Source organism: Salvelinus fontinalis, chromosome 6 (genome assembly GCF_029448725.1).
Source record: "Salvelinus fontinalis isolate EN_2023a chromosome 6, ASM2944872v1, whole genome shotgun sequence".
Lineage (NCBI taxonomy): Eukaryota > Metazoa > Chordata > Actinopteri > Salmoniformes > Salmonidae > Salvelinus > Salvelinus fontinalis.
This window is the reverse complement of record NC_074670.1, coordinates 43443554-43448947: the sequence shown is the minus strand read 5'-3', so window position 1 is coordinate 43448947 and position 5394 is coordinate 43443554. Positions and strand designations below refer to the sequence as shown.

Genomic DNA, 5394 nt, shown 5'->3' with positions numbered 1-5394 from the left:
ACGTTGCTCATTGTAATTATTCTAGTCCATTTGTGACGGTGGGTGCAATTGTAAACTATGACATCTACCTGAAATATGCACATTTTTCTAACAAAACCTATCCTATACCATAAATATGTTATCAGACTGTCATCTGAGGAGGTTTTTTCTTGGTTGGTGGCTATCAATATCTTAGTTTAGCCGAATTGGTGATAGCTACTGGTGTTGGTGGACAAAGAAAAAATGGTGGATTATGCTAATGTGTTTAGCTAATAGATTTACATCTTTACATATTGTGTCTTCCCTGTAAAACATTTTAAAAATCGGACATGTTGGCTGGATTCACAAGATCTGTGTCTTTCATTAGCTGTATTGGACCTTAATGTGTGAAAGTTAAATATTAATTTATTTTTTCTTTTTTTGAATTTCGCAGCTCTGCCTTTTCAGTGGGGGTGGGGGGTGGGGGGGGGGGGGGGGGGGGGGTGTGCCGCTAGCGGCACCCCGGGGCTAGACAGGTTAAACAAATGCAGCTACTGTTGTTATTCTGTTTGACGTGACTGTAAATTAGCCGTAGTTGGCTAGCTAGCAAGCAAGGGATAATAACGTTGCCAGCCAGTATGGCAATGGAAATGTAGAACTATAGATATAGAACAAAAAGACTGAACGATTGGGTCGCGTCTCTGGCAACCGAACCAATAGAACGAACGACCAGCCGGCTTGGGTAGCAAACCCTAGATTTGTTTCGGGACGATATCTTGTGGAGGGATGAAATTGTATTGATACATTCATCAAAATAAAGTTAATGAAAATATGTAAGTCATTATTTGAATATGTTGGTAACCCATTGTATAAAAGTGATAATGCCCGAGAAGCTGGTGTTTGGAGCAGCATCGTAGCCACGGGTTTACCAAGTTTAATCTCAGGCCTACCCCCAAAAAGTTAATGTTATTATTATTCAATATACATTTTTATGTATTTTTTAAATACATTTTTTTAAAGAAATGCATGTGAGATTTATTTTCTATGGGTAATTTTAATATAACGTAACAAAGAACTAGTCCACGACAATCAAGTTGGCTTCCGACTATTGGTTACATTAAAAAAAATCATATGGTGGTTTACCTGAACAACGCCACGTGGATAAACTTTGTAGCACATAAACTAGCAAGCTCTACCAGCCTAGTTTACTAGAATTGACTTACCAGCTAAGGTCATTTAGTAGTTCTAGCAATGGCAAACCAAATGTCAATCGCTAGGTTTGGAGGAAAAATAATGGCAGAAAATAATTTGGATCAATCTACCGATAGCTTCCAGAATGAGACATTAACAGGTGGCGCCAGGATAGAAACAACCGCAATCACAACCGCCAATTCCATGTTGATCCAGGCATGCTTGCCTACCCCACCGTCTCCTCTCCTCTGGAAGTGTTGCAACCCCTGGAGTTGGATCCCACTCGGTGTCTGGGTTTTTGTTTCGATGGCGCTTCAGTCATGTCAGGGAACAGATGAGGAATACATGTCCTACTAAAGCAAACATTTAAGCAAGCAGTATATGTGCATTGCAACTCCCACCGTTTGAATTTGGTTCTGTGCACCGTGGAAAAAGTGTCGGGACATGTCAATACTTTTTTTGACACAGTAAACCAGCTACACACATTTGAGTGGCTCCCACAGACATGCTCTATTCATAGAAGTACAGAAAGAGTTGCATCCCGGTAGACCATGTATCGAGCTAGAAAGATCCATGGATGTACGTTGGAGTTCAAAATCAGGGTCAGTGAGTAAAGGGCTGTTACTGCTAGATGTCATTTTAGAAGTTCTTGCAGATTTTTAAGAGGCTTGTGGACAAACCAAATTGGAAGCCGATGCCCTCTTACAACAAATCCAGAACAATACGTTTTTATTCCTGTTAGTCACGTTTAGTCAATTGTTTGACACTAGGGATTTTGCTACGAAGGGATTACAAAGCTCTACATTATCTGTGACGGACTGTATTGGTTTAATTGAAATCCTCAAAAGCAGCTTTTCTATGTTCAGAGATAACTCAGGGAGACTTTGGTAAAGTTCTCAAGCTAACTGAAGAGATGATGATTAAGCATTATATTAATAATTGGGATGCGAGGCCATCACGGCAGTTTTCACTGCCTGTAAAATTGGCAGACAGTGTAGTCACAACTTCATTAGGGAAAACATCCAGCATCAAAGAGTGACAGGTACCTGAGGCAACATTGGAACAATATTCTAGACAGACAGATTACTGAGTTAAACTCAATATTTCAAGAAGACACACATGGGATCATGCAAGTGGCCAGAGATGGGACCAAGTCATTGTTTTACAAGTCACAAGTAAGTCTCAAGTCTTAGCACTCAAGTCCCAAGTCAAAACAGGCAAGTCCGAGTCAAGTCTCAAGTCAAGACTGTCAAGTATCAAGTCCTAAACTTTGAGTTTAGAGTCCTAAACAAGTCATAATTTGCTCTTCACCAAATGTAATACCATTTCATATTTAACAATAGTATAATAGTATATTAAATTTACGCAAATCATAAATGCTTTTAAAATTATATATATTCATTACTTTCCAAATAAACTTTATATTTCCATGGAAGTACATGGGTAGCCATGAGAAAGACACACAGCCCTTCTTCTTGTCCAAGACTATGGTCCTCTCGCTCTTCCTCATCAACAAGAGGCACAGCTTGCTCAGTCCCTGTAGCATCTTGCAGAATCAGTTCTGGCAAAACATGTAAAAGCATAGCAGAAACAAAAAGGCCGGTATTAGAGCATTGGTGATGCAGTGGGTTAAACTGAAAAAATATTATTGTTGCAGTCAATTGGATTAAATTATGAGAAAAAGTTACATTAAACTCAATAATATTTACCTTTCACTCTTTGTGCCAACTCCTCCTTGACCAGCACAAGGTGCTCCACCCACATCAGAGAAAAATCCAGATCCAAGGCAGCTGCTTTGAGGTAGACTGGATCTTAAAAGGGGGCAGTGATTCCATCTTGTGTCCTGGCCATCTTCACATTGATGAAGATTCCAAGAAATCTTTTGTTCAGGGATGCCTGGAGACTTCTGACCAGGCCGCTCAAGAAATGGACTTGAGGCTTCCGCTGCTCCAGGTGGTGATTCAAGGACAGGACCGAGGGAACAACAGAACTGATTGTGACTATCTTTCCTCCCTGTGTTATATCTGTTGCTTCTCCAAATGGCCTCAGGATGTCCACCAACTCCTTCAACTTATTCCACTCCCGTACTGTGAATAACAACTCCGTGTACCCAGCCTTTTCTAGAACATAACTGAGCTTTCAATGATCACATTGGATAACTGCCTTCACTTGTCTCAGTGTTGAGTTTCATCTTGTGTTGACAGCAGCTGGGGTGCCTCTTTCCCCAAATTCAGCCTCAAACAACTCTTTGAATGTTGTGCTTGTATGTAGCAGTGAGCTGATTTTTGTTTCTTTCAAGCCATCTCCCACCACCAGCTGGAGAGTGTGGGCAAAACACTGCAAGCGCTGCTTTTTTGCAATAGCAGCATCCACTGTTTGCTGGTCTTCCAGGGTTAGGTCATTCCAGAGCTCTGGGTCATCAAGGTGATCTTCGTCATGTACTTCATCTTCTTGTTCAATGGGGAAGCACACCGTGAATGCTTTTCTCATTTTGGCAGCATTGTCACTAATGACAATTTATCTTTAATGCTGTACTCACCACATATGGCTTCAAATTACTCACAGATTATTTTGGCCATGTGTGGGCCTTTGAAGCGGTCACAGGCCAAGAGATAGGACTTGAGCTGAATCCTCTCTCCATCTTTCTCCATACAGTGCACAGTGACACCAAGGAAACCCCTCATCTTTCGGGTCAGACCAAATGTTCACTGTGACTGAAACATGGTCTGTGTTGCTCAACTGAGTTTTCAGTTTTGAACGTCTCTCTGTAGCGAGGTTCTCTACTTTTGATGTCAATGTTCTACGACACACTGGGCTGTACATACTGTCAACCACTGACAGAAAGTGATGAAAACTCTTGTTTTCCACAATAGACAGAGGCAAGTTGCAATCGATAACCAGGTCGGACAGTATTGTATTGTTGATAGCTTTCTGCTGTGGATGATTCATACTGTACTGCCCTACACGGGTCTCCATGAACTGTGAGATTGGAGACTGTTGTGTTTCACTTGTGACACTTTTGTTCATCTGGTATTGTTCAAATCTGTAACCATATAAAAAAATAATTGAGCGTGGCAGTAGCACAATCTTGCCTGGTCTCAATCTTGGGTGCAATGATCAAGTTCCAGCATTGGCTGACTGTGTGGAGGCTCATTGATTTAACGTTATGTTAGCCTACATGTTATACTAGCAAGGTTATATATATAGCTGTCAGCTATATTAGCCACGACTTACCGTTCTTTGTGCAGCTTCAAATGTCGAACAAAGTTGGAAGTTGTTGCGCCTCCATCTGTAATTTTCTTCCTGCATGTTTTGCAAGTTACAATCCGTTTTTTGTTGACTACAGCGTAGTCTGTATATCCGAAAATAATAATTTGGGTATCATGTTTCCAATGGCTCAATCTGAATTCACCCGCTGACGTTCCTCTGCACTGCCACACGCAACTTTTTCTCCGCTGACACAATTTGATTGGCTGCTGTCCGATTCAAACTTTAATCCGTTAAAGGAAGAGTTGATGCACTGCACACTTTTTTAATAGCATCATTTTTCATATTTGGGCTTGGGGAGGGTATCAAGTCAGGTCGAGTCACGAGTCATTGGTGTTAAAGTCAAAGTCGAGTTGCAAGTCATCATATTTGTGACTCGAGTCCAAGTCATGTGACTCGAGTCCACACCTCTGCAAGCGGCAGCCTCCTTTTTCAAAGAATCTCAAACCTGTGGCCTTAAAGAGCAGCTGAAGATCACATGCAATGATTATGCAATATAAATTGAGGATGCTGAATTCACTGTTTTTATTCAGCAGTTGAGTCGCACAATGAACATGGGAAAGAGTGACTTTTCCTCCATAATGAGTGCACTTGACAGCTGCCCTGATTATATTTCCCCTAATATAAACTCTCTGTTAAGGATCATTGTCACTCTTCCAATAACATCATGCAGTGTGGAGAGACTTTTCTCAACAACAACTAGGATAAAAAATTGTCTTCGCACATCAATGACAAGCGCCCGGCTGAACCACTTCAGTTTGCTGTCTTTTGAGCGTGAACAGACAGATACATTGGATTATGATGAAATCATCACCACATTCAACTCAAAGCCTTGCCGTCTGCACCTTGTGATGTAGGTCACGCCTTATGATATGTCTACTAAAGGTAAGGTACCTTTTTATAGTACTACTGCTTGCCATGGTATAAATGGTAACATCAAATATAGGCTTGTTTGCCCATCGAGATTAAAGTGTGCCT

At 41.1% G+C, this 5394-nt stretch overlaps 1 long non-coding RNA gene across 1 annotated transcript; it reads right to left on the bottom strand.

Annotated features, from left to right (window-relative positions):
• Nucleotides 1-1497: 1497 nt before the first annotated feature.
• LOC129856714 (uncharacterized) lies at nucleotides 1498-4770 on the bottom strand. Its single transcript, XR_008759800.1, has 3 exons — nucleotides 4384-4770; nucleotides 2859-4192; nucleotides 1498-2710 (listed from the first exon to the last, which is right to left on the bottom strand). It is a non-coding gene; the product is annotated as an uncharacterized LOC129856714 (long non-coding RNA).
• Nucleotides 4771-5394: the final 624 nt, after the last annotated feature.